The sequence below is a fragment of the Falco cherrug genome, chromosome 5, assembly GCF_023634085.1.
Source record: "Falco cherrug isolate bFalChe1 chromosome 5, bFalChe1.pri, whole genome shotgun sequence".
Classification (NCBI taxonomy): domain Eukaryota; kingdom Metazoa; phylum Chordata; class Aves; order Falconiformes; family Falconidae; genus Falco; species Falco cherrug.
The window spans coordinates 13,456,401-13,470,158 of NC_073701.1; the positions used below are offsets into that span (position 1 = coordinate 13,456,401).

At 40.4% G+C, this 13,758-nt stretch overlaps 1 long non-coding RNA gene across 1 annotated transcript in view; it reads right to left on the reverse strand.

Annotated features, from left to right (window-relative positions):
- The window catches only part of LOC129736245 (uncharacterized), a 116,497-nt gene that overhangs the window by 11,514 nt on the left and 91,225 nt on the right, over window positions 1–13,758 (reverse strand). Inside the window, exon 3 of the long non-coding RNA XR_008732563.1 lies at window positions 1,604–1,752. This is a non-coding gene — a long non-coding RNA (uncharacterized LOC129736245). The remainder of the gene's footprint in view (window positions 1–1,603; window positions 1,753–13,758) is intronic.

A 13,758-nucleotide genomic window follows, 5' to 3' on the forward strand; every position in this document is an offset into this window, starting at 1 on the left:
TGTGAATATCAGTGCCACAGTCCATCATTAAGGGACATCAGTACGATTCTGAAAGAACAGGGTTCTATTCACAGCCTACAAAATATAGTGTTAAATGAGATTGTTTGCTGGGAAGACCATAAAGACCTTTGTGCAATGCCATGATAAAGCCATTGGCCAAGGGATCTAGCTGGCCCACTTTCTGACAAGGACAGGGTATTCCAAACGGATCAAATGTTGTTCGTCTTCGCCCTCCATTCTCTTACCAATCAACCCTTTGTAAGAACTGTCAGGGTAGACTTAGCATTAATTAGACCGTGGATCTGATCCAATGCAGTAATTTCTACTTTTGTTTCCTATGGCAAAAAGAAACGGCAAAAAAATTGACAAGTTCACTTTAGTTAAAGCAAAATCATTCATCCTCTAAGCTAGCTACTGTGCCTGATACAATGCTATCAATGCATCACCCAGACTTCACAAATATACTTAAAAACATGCATGTTTACTTTGCCACCTGCTCTTCCCCCTCCCTTTTGCACACAATTAGCAAGAACCTAAATTACAAGACATTGTTTTACTATACAAATGCGTTTCCTTGTTTATTATCTTTTTCCCCATCCACACATCATTATTTGCAAAAACCATTTAATAATTATAAGAGATTCCAAGATGTGTGTCAGATCCTGGGATATTGCCACTCGCATGGTGGTTTGCTACACTTAGCCTTCAGTCTTGTGGCTAACAGTTCACCCAGACTGTGATAATACCTCACCACAACCCACATACTGCTGCTCTTCAAAGGAAAACAAGGATGCATAATTAAGAGATGATGAGCTCAAATGTAAGACAGGAGATGAGGGAGCAGATTCCGTAACCACACCTGTGAGTGGTTATACTACTTAAGAAGTTTCTTCCACTCCATCTTCACTCACAGTATCAAAAGTCACACATTTTAAAAATACATTTGCAGGAGCAACATTTACAGCAACCAAGGGAAAAAAGTGATAAAACTATGCCATTGCAGAAAAAACATCCATTATGCATAATTAAGATTGCATATAAGCATTATTTGCAAATAGCCCTTGTGAAAAGGGTAGACTATGTCTTAAAATATATATAGTTTTACTGGGAATACTATCAAAATCTTATCACACAAGTACTGTTACCTGAAAATATTCCCAAAGTCTCATTCCAAGCTTTTGTGATCCTGTAATTATTATCATAATATAAAGAACTATGGACAAAAACATCTCTGTGTGTGTGTGTGCCAGTTCAGGGGCTAATGGTGCAGCATACTGCATGGAAGTAAAAATTGAGAAGTGGGTACGGTAAAGACACATTCTAGAGTCTTCAGGACCAGTCCCTTCTTGGATATTCAGAATAAACAAGACATCAAACCACTTTCCTTATTACTCTATAATTGGAATTAGTTTTTGTTGGTTTTGTCATAATCAGTGCCAAGAGTTGAGAAATCTGGGGCAAAACAAGACGCAAACATATCTACCGAACTCAAGTGAGGACAACTGACCGTCCTTCACAAATATGCATTAAGAAACAATAAGATTATAAGCCTACTTGATTTCCGATTTACAAAATAAAAATTAAAAAAAGAAATATGTTTTACCTAAAAGAAGTCTTCGTTTTGCCATGATGAAGGACCGCATCTCCAAAAGCTAGTGCCTGTTTGCAGGGCCAGATCCTCTTAAGCGGCAGCCACACCCTCCTCTTCCTCATTTTTTTCCAGTGACCATGAAACACTTTCTAAGCCAGGCCCTGAAAAAAAAAAATACATTTTTAATGGACACCAGATACCACATTGCTGAACTAAATAGGCAGATGAGAAACAAAACAAATATATTTGCACACACGTATTTGTATTTTCGGTTTCCTTTCAAACAAATTTGGTAGGCCTGATTTGGCTCTCTATTCAAATCACAGGAAACATAATTAAAAAGTGTTTTATGCTGACAGCAGAATCGAGCCCTCTATCTCTTTTTAGAATTTAATATAACATGTCTTCCATTGGTACTAGCAAAATTCACAAATCAGAGGCTTTTCAAAGTATCTTCCGACAAGCCTGTGTATTTTGTAACAGTAACAGATGCCAACACAAGGCAAGCTTCGAAAGATGTTCCAGAGGTTGTCTATTCAGTCCATGGGATTCTATGGATTTGAAAGTCAGGCAGATCTGTTTAACTCTGACTTTATTTAATTAAAAAACAAACCAAAAAAGTAAAACTTTCCCAGTTTGTGTATCACTCAATCTCACCCAGATCATCAAATGATTTGGATCACGGTATCTTCAGCACCGTTACTAATGATACTGCATAGCAAATATCACCCAACACATCTTTACTTCTTATTTTATTTCATACAACTTTATCAATAATTCAGCACTACATAGAACTACATGGAAACTGTTGCTATAAACTGTTTTGCATATTGTATCATCTGCTGGCTTTAATGCATTATTTAAATGACACTGTAATTATACTATATTTCACATGCTATTTAACCACAGAATACTGAATATGAATACAAAGTGATAAAAACGACTTTTTCCAGTATCTCAAAAAACACCCACTTCTTGTCAAATAACCAGCTCCAGCATTCAACAACAAACCAAAAATACAGTATTTTGGGTTCTGCAACTTAAGCTCAATTTTTTGCAGACTACATAAAGATGATATTGTTCAGCTATCATTAGGATTGTGAAATACGTATTAAAATAAGCTGCTTGTTTATTTAGATTTAGAACTAGATATGTTACCCGAACCCACAGCTTCACTATTATGTTTGCTGAAAGAGCAAACTGATACAAAAATAAAAATGTAAAGGTTATATTGAGATGTGTGTTAGGGGATTCAACATATATTACAGGTAGTATATTAAATAATGCCAAATCCAAAATAATTTTGTAATCCCAGGACCTACTACATATTATTCATCATGTACGATTCCATACCCACAGAAAAACTCTTAAAAACAAGTGATACACTTTCACTATTAGAAGAGGTGCTGAGTTTCATATAGTCCTACATCCTAATAGGTTTCCAATACACAATTTTGAAATTTCAAAGCCTGCACAACGCTGTATTTTGCACATAGCCTGCATAATACTGTATTATATAGTAAAATACAATTAACTTGCAGAATAATCCCAATACTATAGTATCTGTAGACACGTTAATTCACACAGAAATCTTTTTTCTTTAAACTGCAAAATACGCACACCTCTCATGATACTGGAGTGCTCCGAAACACAACACTGACTTTTAAATCCAAATGCACAGTAGGGAAAAATGTTAGCACATTACTATTTTACACATCTATAAAGATTCACCCCGAAAAGCCCTCCCATCCACATATTCTGTATCAGAAAAAAACACTTACTCCAAACTGTTTGCATTTGTATTTATGAAGGTGCTCTGCAAGAAAGGGAGCAAACAGAAATTCAAGGGTTAAGAGAAAAAAAACGAAACAAAAACAAGCCACTACACCAAAATCCCCAGCAATACTGAAGACCCTGCAAGAAAAGCAAAATGCTCAGAGATAACAGCCTAACAAAAAGCTAACAGAGAATTTAATGTCTCAGTATTGCCTGGATACAAGTTTGGGATTTAGGCAGCCTTGGACTACAAGGACTATTCCCTTCAAAATCTAGCCCAGAGTCCTGCACTGTTTTCTACCAACACCACATCCAAATTGTGACTAAACACCTCATTATGCTTCTCTGGCACTATCTGAAGCAAGCATACCGTACAATTCTGCGTGGCACCTAAAACTGGAGGAAAAAAAGAAGCTATTTTTTCTACTGAACGGCAATGAACTGACAAGCAGCAAGTTCTGTGCAAAGGCTTCTGTGATCAGTAAATGCTTCTCCACCCCACCCCCTTTCCTTTCTGTGGTAGGCAACAGGTGACAAAATACAGCCCCCAGTCTTCAGCTTTAATAAGAAAATTTACTTAGCCTACGAGACATCTATAATACAGTCTCTTTTTAAATTATTTTTATTAAAATTGAATGAAGAGGTTTAACTGGGCCTCTATGCTGGGTTCAGAAAGTAAATGCCTTTGTCAACATTCATTTGTAGACATTTCATTTAAAGAAAATGCAGCTCTCCCAGTTACAAATAATAATCAGTGGCTTTAGGTAACAATCTAGTACTTGCAGATCTTGAAAGAGAAAACCCAAACTTCATTTTCAAAGGAACTGCATGCCCCAACTACTTCACTACAATCTCTTTTTCCAATAACCTGTTAATTGATCTTAAATATGTAGATGAATTATGAGGCAATAACCTCCAATTTTCTTAGCTCTTACTCCAGACAAACATTATATTCTGATTTATGAGTATGTGAAATATTTAATTTGCTGTTCATGGCAATTAAAGTGTTAATCTAATTTATGAGAAGTAAAAATACCACATTAAAGATTCCTTCTATTTTCTCCTTTAAGCTTCACCACTTCAAAAGCATTTCTTCCATATGTTATTATTTACAAATATTCTTCCTTTGTGCACTGGACATATACCTATAGTTGAGGAGGCCGTATCAGCAATGTGATCCCTTTGCTAGTCTCCCTGCTACTCATTAAATAATTTTACTCCCATACGTACATACACAGCTGGTCAAGTGCAAGAAATGACTGCTGCATTCAGCTACATCTCGCACACTTCCACAGCAAGCCTTGGGAAAAAAAAAAAAATCCACAAGGCTACAAAAATTATCAGCTTCTATCACTGTCCATTTCTGAAGTCTTATATTGCTCACACTACCATTTCTGAACCCGTGGTATCCTGTGCTGTAGCAGTACACCTGTGTCCCTTCTAGCAAAGAACCTCATCCCAATAGGCTAAAAATGCTTCAGTTCTGTTAATACCCATTTCTCAATTTGCAATTAAAAAGAATCTTTCTTTAAAGACACTATTTCCCCAAAATATTTAAATGCTTAAAAAAATAGTTTTCTATTTGGAAAGCTTTGCAGTGTCTTCCCTTTACAAAAAGGGAAGCTTTGCAGCACCAGCAAAGAGTACCCGGTACAGCAGATGGTTAAAACTCTACATCATTTTTAATGGCCTTAAGAGAAAGCACTGCCTTTTTTCGGGGGAGGGCGGGGATGGAGGAGAGGAGAGAAAAAAAGCTGAGAACAGCAATTTGCAGCCTTTTTTTTTTTTTTTTTTTTTTTTTCCTTGACAGCAGCTAGCCACGCCTCAGTCTGGCCCTTCCTCCAACCTCTGCTAACCTAAAAACCAGCGCCAACCTGGCAGCAGGCCATATATTCAGAAGTAAACATTATTCTCCTGCCATTTTTCAGTGTGTTTATCACATCCTGACCTTCCCCACCACCACCACCCCCGCTGTAGCTGAGATCCCTGGCTTTGCCCCGGTTTGTTTCACTTTGCAACTGCATCAAGACATCAAAGTCACACTCTTATCTAAGATGGCAAACTTGCAAAAACGCATTAGAGGGATTTTACCTTCACCCAGTGAAGCAGCAGGCTATTTTGGAGCGGGAAAACCAAAGTCAGGCGTATCTTTACGTATCGCAGTCCCGCAGAACTGGATGGTATGTCCTTCTCCATCACTACAGGCATGGGCTCTTCCTGATACAATGCACACGCTTCGTTCGCTGCCTGTAGCTGCCGTTGGAAACCTGGTTTTCGCTTCCACAGCTTTTCCATTTTCTTACTTAATGGCTACAGGAGCGTTTAAAAAAATAAATTACTCTAAGCAACCGTGAGAAGGCACGTACAGCACTGCACCTGACTCTTTGTTATCCCTCACCATTCATTCCCATTCCCTGTCCCTTCCGCTCCTCGCTTCCTCCTCCCACCTTGGACCGCTCCTCATTTATAAAGGCTCTAAAAAAAAAAAAAAAAAAAAAAAAAAAAAAGAAGGAAAAAAAACCCCCCAGACTAATTAAACTACTTGCCCGTTACTGATTTGTTGTTTTGTTTTTTTTTTAAACCCTAGTGGTACATTACATTGAATGGATAGCTGACATAGCGGCAGGAAAAGGAGGTTAAAAAAAAAAGGGGGGGGGGGGGGTGAGGGGTAAAAATAAATAAATAAATAGGGATGCTGCCGCTTGAATCCTCGGAGCCATCCCCTCCGGCTGGGTGCTGGGAAGGGGAGGGGATGGGAGCCGAGGGGAGCCGCGCCGCGCCGCCCCGCTCCGTCCCGCCGGGGAGCGGGCAGCCAGCATCGGCCATGTTGTCCCCGCCGCCGCCTGCCCAGCCTTATCGGGTGAAGGAGCTGGCAGCGTGCCAAGCCGCCTGTCGCAAGGCGGGTGTCAGGCGAGGGCAAAGTTTATTGTTCGGCGCTGTTATTGGTACCTCGTAGGGTGGGGGGTAATTTTTTTTTCTTTTTTTTTTTCTCATGTTAAAAGGACCCCCCCCCCCCCCCGCCCCATCATCAGCCCGGGGCACCGCCCGGCAGGCAGCAGGTACCGGCAGCCTCAGGGACTTCGCCCCGCACTCCCCTCCCCCCCCCCCCCCTTTTTTTTTTTTTTCCTCTCTAGGCACTGTAAAGTACAAAATAACGTGGAGTGGTTTAGTCAAAACAGTCATGTGCAAGTAGCCTGGCAAACAAAAGCTTTTATTTATTTATTTAGCTTGCGCATAGATAAGGAGGAGCCTTTGTGCAGACGAATTTCACACACATCAGAAAGGCGATGCCATGCTGCTTCCCGCGGGCTGACACGGCCTGTCTCCGAACGCCACCGGACAGCCTGCAGGCTCATTAATAATTGCGAATGGCTCGCCATTTCCATATTTAAATTGTGAAGCAGCGTATGATTAATTAAGGGGGGGGGGGGAAGGCGAAAGAGGCCAGGCCTGCGCGGCTGCCCGGGCGGACCCGCTGCCCCGCTTTAACTCCTCGTTTCCCACGCGCCCCGGGCCACCGGGGGCTCGAGGGACACCCCCCCACCCCCACCCCCCACCCCGGTTGCTGCCTGGGAACTCGGAGGGAATATTAATTCTGCTATTTTTGTGTAGTTAGGCAACCACGTGAGTTCTTTTGCAAGGCTCTGAATAGCCACGAACTAATGAAGAGAATTTGCTGCAATCCACTCATCATTAGCTTTTCATTTGGGGTGGAAAGGGAAAAAAAAATGCTTATAAATTTTAGCGTGATTGTAAATGAATGTATTTTCATGCGGCGAGGTTAAAAGAATATTTACGAAGTTATTTATATAAAGAAATATTGCAATTAAAACCCAGTAAAATGTGTAATTTGAACTCCTCCGAGTGCTCGACTATGAAAATATTTCGCAGTGAAACGCTGTGATTAACGCGCGCGCAGCCCCCCGACGTAGTAATAAATACGCTGTATACAGTAATCAAAATATTTAACAATTTATCAGAGAGCCTAAACTTCACATTATTTTGTTTCTCCCAAGCAGATCTAACTATAGCAGATGCCGGATTATTACGTTTTATTTATTTATGTATTTATTTTGCCTCCTAGGGAACGGCTGTATTTCCGACCAGTAGTTCCTCAGCATCCCTGCGAGCCTTGCGGGAATCCAAGCGGTGCGAGCCCCCGTACGGCGGGCAGCCCCCCCCGGCCTACGGGCGGGCACGGCAGCTCCGGAGGGGCCGGGACTACCCCAGTCCGTGTTCCCCCCCGGGCCCTGCGCCCCCCGCACCTGCCCCGCCGGGGGCGACCGGCGCGGCGCCACGTGACCGGGGTGATGCTGCGGGCGGCGGCACCGGCACCTCCCGCGGCCCCGCTGCCGCCGCCCCGACCCGCTGCCCGGCCCACCCCAAGCTCGCCGGTTTAACCCTTTTATTTTTGCAAACCTCCCCTTCCCTCAAATCCAGTTATTCCCAGTTTGATCGGGTATCTATCCCCGTCCGTTCTTCCATTTCCTTGGCTAATACTTCGTGCTATGCAGCATTAGCAAAGGCTGGCAATTTTTTCTGCAGACGAGCACTTGATTTGTCTGGGAGATGTGCAAAATAGACCGACCGTCCACTAAACTAAAGCCACCTTCTTTTGTTAAACCAAAGACATAGTCATTTGACATGTTAAAAAATATTTTTTTGCAGAGCATCAATTCCAGCTATTACTTGTCAGGTGGCTTCAGCAAACCTGTGTTTCTCCAGGTCTGAATCAGGCTAGGCATGCTTCAGCGTCTTAGTATGGTCAGTTTGCAAGCTGGTACCAAGTTCGTCCTGGGAAGCTATAATCCCATTAGTATTATTCAGCATATTAATTAATGTTCTGAGCAAGGTCAGAAAGGAGAGGCTGCAAAACGAAACAAATTCATTTGCAAGGCCCCGGGTTTAGGACCCTAACACCATCCACTACACGCTTGGTATTGGAAAGAAATTTCCCCCATCTACACATTAATATACGCATGTCTAGCAGAGTCCCTCGGTTTCCTCTAAACCACTTGGTAATTGCTCCAATGACAGAGATTAGGGAGAAAGCTGAAACACCAGTGGTCTGATCAGGGATGACAAATGTTTGCGTTTTCTTTCCTGCTATCAACATTCTATAAAAGTCTTCACTGGGTGTAATCTGTTTATCCTTCTAATACCTGAAGCCACACTGGGCAACTTACCAAAATAATTCTGTAACTACCACCATCAAGAAAATGTTCATCCTCTTCACCCATCAGGATAAAGTACAGTCTGCTGTGCAATATGAAGAGCAACACGCTATACCCAAATGTTTTGCACTTGAGTTGGCATCCAAAAGTAAACAAACAAAACGCATACTGAGCAAATCCTAGCCCATAAAGACTTACAAAGGCAGGCCTGAACTATTTAGATATGTATTTGGGTTTAGAGGCTACAGAATTCTTTGGAGGATATAATCTTTTAGCAATAAAAATGTTAATAAATACCTAGTTCAAAATGAACAAAAAGCTTGCTGCTCTCTCTTACGAAGTTTGCTTAGTCACAAGAGCAAGTATCAAGTATTTTGTTACAAGTGAAAGCTGCAGATACCAAAACGTTTTCTGTTACCAGTGTCCTTGTACATTTACTGCTTTTCTCTTGTTTGAAGTAGCATGACATTGTCAGAGCTAATACTAACCAAATACTCAAATACAAAACACATGGAACATATCAGTAAGACTTTAATTTCTTATTTCTAAAATAATTTTTAGAACATGTAAACATATGTTTTTAAAATAATTAAAGGTATACTGAGGGTGTGAAAACCGGAAAAGTTGGTAACAATTTTAGCATGTTTTTTCTCGTTTCTTATATACATGTTCAATTACAGACTTTGCAGTATTACAAAGCTTATGGGAATTGGCTAGTGAATCCACACTCGCCATGCTGGCTTAAAATGATCTCTCTATGCTTTCGTAGCTCAGAGGAGTATGAGGAAGCTGCACAGCTGTATCTTACTAAACTGTAATGGAAAAAATACTCCCTTAAAAATCTTCACTACATTACTAAATGATCCAAAAATATTATAGGTGGGGCTAGCACAACTGCCAATTTCTATGATTGCCAGATACTTCCTATTATAAGACTGCATTTTCAGTCGCTTAAAAACTTTGCCAAACTTAAACTGTTTGGCTGAAAATTTCCCTCACCAGGTGTGTGCCTCAGGGATAACTTATTTGAAAATCTGCAGCCAAATGGCTTAGACCTTTCCAAGAATGAGCCTATCAAAGCATCAATTGTTTGGTCCACGCTGCCAAATTACAGACACCTTTTCCTTGAGAAGCTCCTGCATCCCCATGTTTGGAGCGGAGATTAGAATGTGAGGTAGCCTGTTAAGAAGTGGGTTTTGCTGCTTCATTCTAACCAGGCTGTATATGTTTGAAAACTTTAGTTCGTTTACACTTGCTAGGGACTTGCTGAATAGGAAGAATTCCCAAAGATCTTGCTTTCGCTAAATGTACTGCTTCCTCTCACAGCTGTCCAGGTTGATGAGATGGCACATAAAATGGCCACATACTCCAGAACTATGTAATTTGGCCCTGTAATGGCTGAACTAGGTAGGCTCAATCAGAAACACCCATCTGGGTGCCACAACACAAATGTCCTTGGCTCTAATATTCCTCCTGCTTGCATCCAGACAGCCTAGTGGAAGTTGTTTGATTTCACTAAAGAAAAACTACAGATATCAAACCAGAACAGAAGAAAAAGAAGGAAGGAGAACAGCAGCAAACTGACAAAGCCCAGCAGAACAAGGGAGGCAGGCTGGGTGCAGAAAGTGGGAGTAGACTCTCAGTTTGAGCAGGGAAGCTACAACTATTTGCAGAAAAAACTGGACTTCTTGGCTGAGGAAGCAAATGGGAACAGGAAGACAAGAGAGAGTGCTGAGAAGCCAGAACATTGTCAAGAGAAAAGAGGGAAACACCAGCAATTCTGTATTGTTTCTCTATGGAGGTGCTTTAAATAGAAAATTATATTCTTAACTTCCATCAGTTGGCTCAAGTAGCAGAGCACTGTGGGATGGCTCAGAATATTCCACTCCTGATGACTCATTTGGATGTTAGTAGACTGCTACAAGATAAAATCTCTGCTTATGCAATTTGGTTTAAAATCCCCCCTAACTTGCAAAAAATGACATGCACAAGCATGTGCGTTCACACACGCATACACATGCATACATGTGTTAAAATTGTATTAAAACAAGGGTTAATCTTGTTCAAACAGGATTAAAGAGTATAGAATCAAACAGAAAAAAACAGGAATAAAATCTACTGTACAGCAGCATTTCTTGTATACAGACCTTGTATGATACAAGTCTCACAGGCCTGTATTCCATCTTTACTGCTGGGTCCCAGCTTCATTAAATGGATGGAACAAAATGATACCAGTATTAGTAGCTACTCTATTTTGTATTCTCCTTGCTGAACAAGGTGCAGCCCCACGTCTTATTTAGTGGATGCTCCTCAAACTGGAGCCTGAATTACAAAGTTTTTCTGTGGCACTTCTTACCACTGCAGTCCTTGAATGCTTCTCAGAGATGCACTCACTTATCTTCACTGTAATACTGTGAGCTGGAGGAGAGAGACTACCCACATTTTAAAAAGTAATAATCTGGCACAAGTATCCCATCCATTCTGGGTGCCCAAACAGAGATGAAGAATTTGGCTTTTCAAGTTACTTGGCTTTATGAAGTACTGCATGTATTGGCACTGGATGTTGAAAGCACCTTCCCCCTAGATTTCCCTGGCAGTGCCAAGTGCTTGCCATAGTTCACAACCAAATGAGAGTATGAGGAATCAAAATTAACAGACTTACAATCTGAGTATTAAAAAACCAAAATACCTGACCTAATGCATTTCTGCCAAATACACACACGTCCTCCTTTGCAAAGCAAAGTTTTAAAGCAAGTACTGCCATGCGTTGGGAGGTTATGTAACAATTCCCATCGCTCCGGTTTAGTAAAACTTGTTTTCTTAGCATTATAGTGTCAGAACACAACATAAAATAAAATCGGTTTTTAAAACTATTTTTGACCCTTTAATATCTTTGTTTGAAGTAAATATTAAGATCTGGGGGAGGTGTGACTCCTGGGTTTTGAACTGTGGAGTTGGCAATACCAGTAGTGCCTTAGGGCGAGGTGCCACGGGTTGCTGAGCCTTCCCTTTTCTGTGTTCAAGCGGACTACAGCACACATGGGTTATGATTCCCAGCCGCTGCAACTGATGAGTGCTCAGTGGTCCACGTGGACTGAGTCAGGTGTTCTGCACCGAGGACAAGTGCTCACATGACCCAGTGACTATCAAAAACACTTGCCAGGCCAAAGTGCCATCAACTTCCCTTGTAATTTCGCACAAAAGGAAGACTGAAAGACAGCTGAGAATGCACATTTCTTTTACGCTACCAGAGGTGGGAGGATACACAGTCAGGGCAGCACAAGGATGGCCACAGTGCTCTTACTGTCCATCAGTATCAGAGTTCGTTGTTATTTTGGATAACTATTATTCTGGTAGCACTTTGTTCAGTTTGTTCTGCATCTTCTGAATTTTCATCCTTGTTTCTTGAATATTTTAAGTGTTTTGAAAGACTGCCTAGAGCTGAAAATCATGACTCAAAGAAACCTGTATTAACATGAATGCCAACGTTAACTTTTACAGGTATCTCTGAGACACTCCAATTGCACTACTGCTTTAACTAGCAATGGAAGCAAAACTCTAGGTGGAATAAATCCAAAAAAACACAGGAAACATAAGTTGTGAAGTTAAATGTGACAGTATTTGAAAAGAAAATTGTTTTTCAAGGTGAATGATTTTGTAAGAACTCACTGCAAAGAGATCTAACCATAAATAACCTTTTTCATAGCAACAGAAGACCTTGAGCACCAAAAGGCAGGCTGGGTCTTTGGAAGAATAAACTTCTACATCATCACATGATGATGCAAACAGCACAGACCTTGAATTAAAGTGTGGTCAGATGCCCATTCCCAACAGGGGATGCAGTATGCTTTAGTGAAGCAGCAGTCACTTGAAGATATACTAGACACAAATTACTCTCAAACTATGACAGTAATGGGCAAAATGTTGATAACATGGTTTCTAATACAAGGACCAGCATCTTCCCAGTGGAATAGTGATCACCATTTGGGGTGAAATGTTCTTAGTACAGTGCTATAATCTGAAACCAATCTTGCTCAGGGCAAGCTTGACCAAGGCTGAAAAAATGACTGCAGGAGAGAAGCAGTTCAGATAGTCCAAACAGAATTTGTAAAGGACTTAAGTATAATTTTGAAGGCACTCCTCTGATCTGGAGAAATGAAAATTTCAAGTTCTTCCCTACAAAATATTTTTTCATTCTTGCCTCATCTCAAGACTCTTATACAACTTCTCAAGAAACACACTCATAAAAAGCCATGCTAAAATCACATTCTGGAATCCTAGCTGTCCTACATGAAAGAAAAGTCCCAAACCAGCTCAAATTGTTGGCTAGTGTGTGAACGTTTTCAGTGCAAAAAACCCAAACAACCTGAATGTGAAAGCAGCTCTTTCATTTTCTTACAGAATGTTAGGTTACTTCTGATTAAACTTTTCATTTTTAAAAGTCTTTTTCTTTGGAAAAGGTACAACTCACCTCCCTGAACTCTCATAATTCGGGAAAAATAAATCTAGTAAGTGATCTGATGAAGAAAAAGTAGAAAAATTAGGAGTTAAAGTTGCTGTTTATAATGCACACTGCTAATTTTGAAAGGTGAAAAGGTAAGTGGGGAAAAAAAAGTGCATAAGAGATGAGAAAGTACTGGAGCTTCCCTCTTAATGTGGTTCCCAAACACTCAACTGTGGTTTATACTCTGAATAAAAGTCATACTACTCTTATCTAAACCATCTAAGAGCAGCATTCACATATTCTGGAACAAGACATAACATTTCTGGGAAGTAAGGCTGATACCTGAGTAGAAGAATAGTGAAAGTGGAAAAAAAACCCCCAACAGTCCTCTGTTCAATTAATTTAAAAAGTCAAAATAATAATATTTAAAAAAAACCCAAAACCCAGAAATTTAAACTGATCTAGTTAAGTGTTAACCTATTTCCTACCGCCTATTTCTTTCTCTCACAACATTCGTTGTTATCACAACATGGATTTTTATTAATTCACCTCTAGCATAGGACCGCTTGGCAAGCAATGTTTATGCCTTTTGTCATATGTCATTATTTTCTTCCACATAATTATGCATGCTAATGCTAAAAGATACCTTCCACATCTTTTTAGTCTAGATACATTTTTAAGTTATTTTAAAATAAAATAACAAAAAATGGGGTGAAGTAGTGTTAATTAAAGAATGTTAATTCAATTGCATTGTTAAGGTTATTCTGACATTT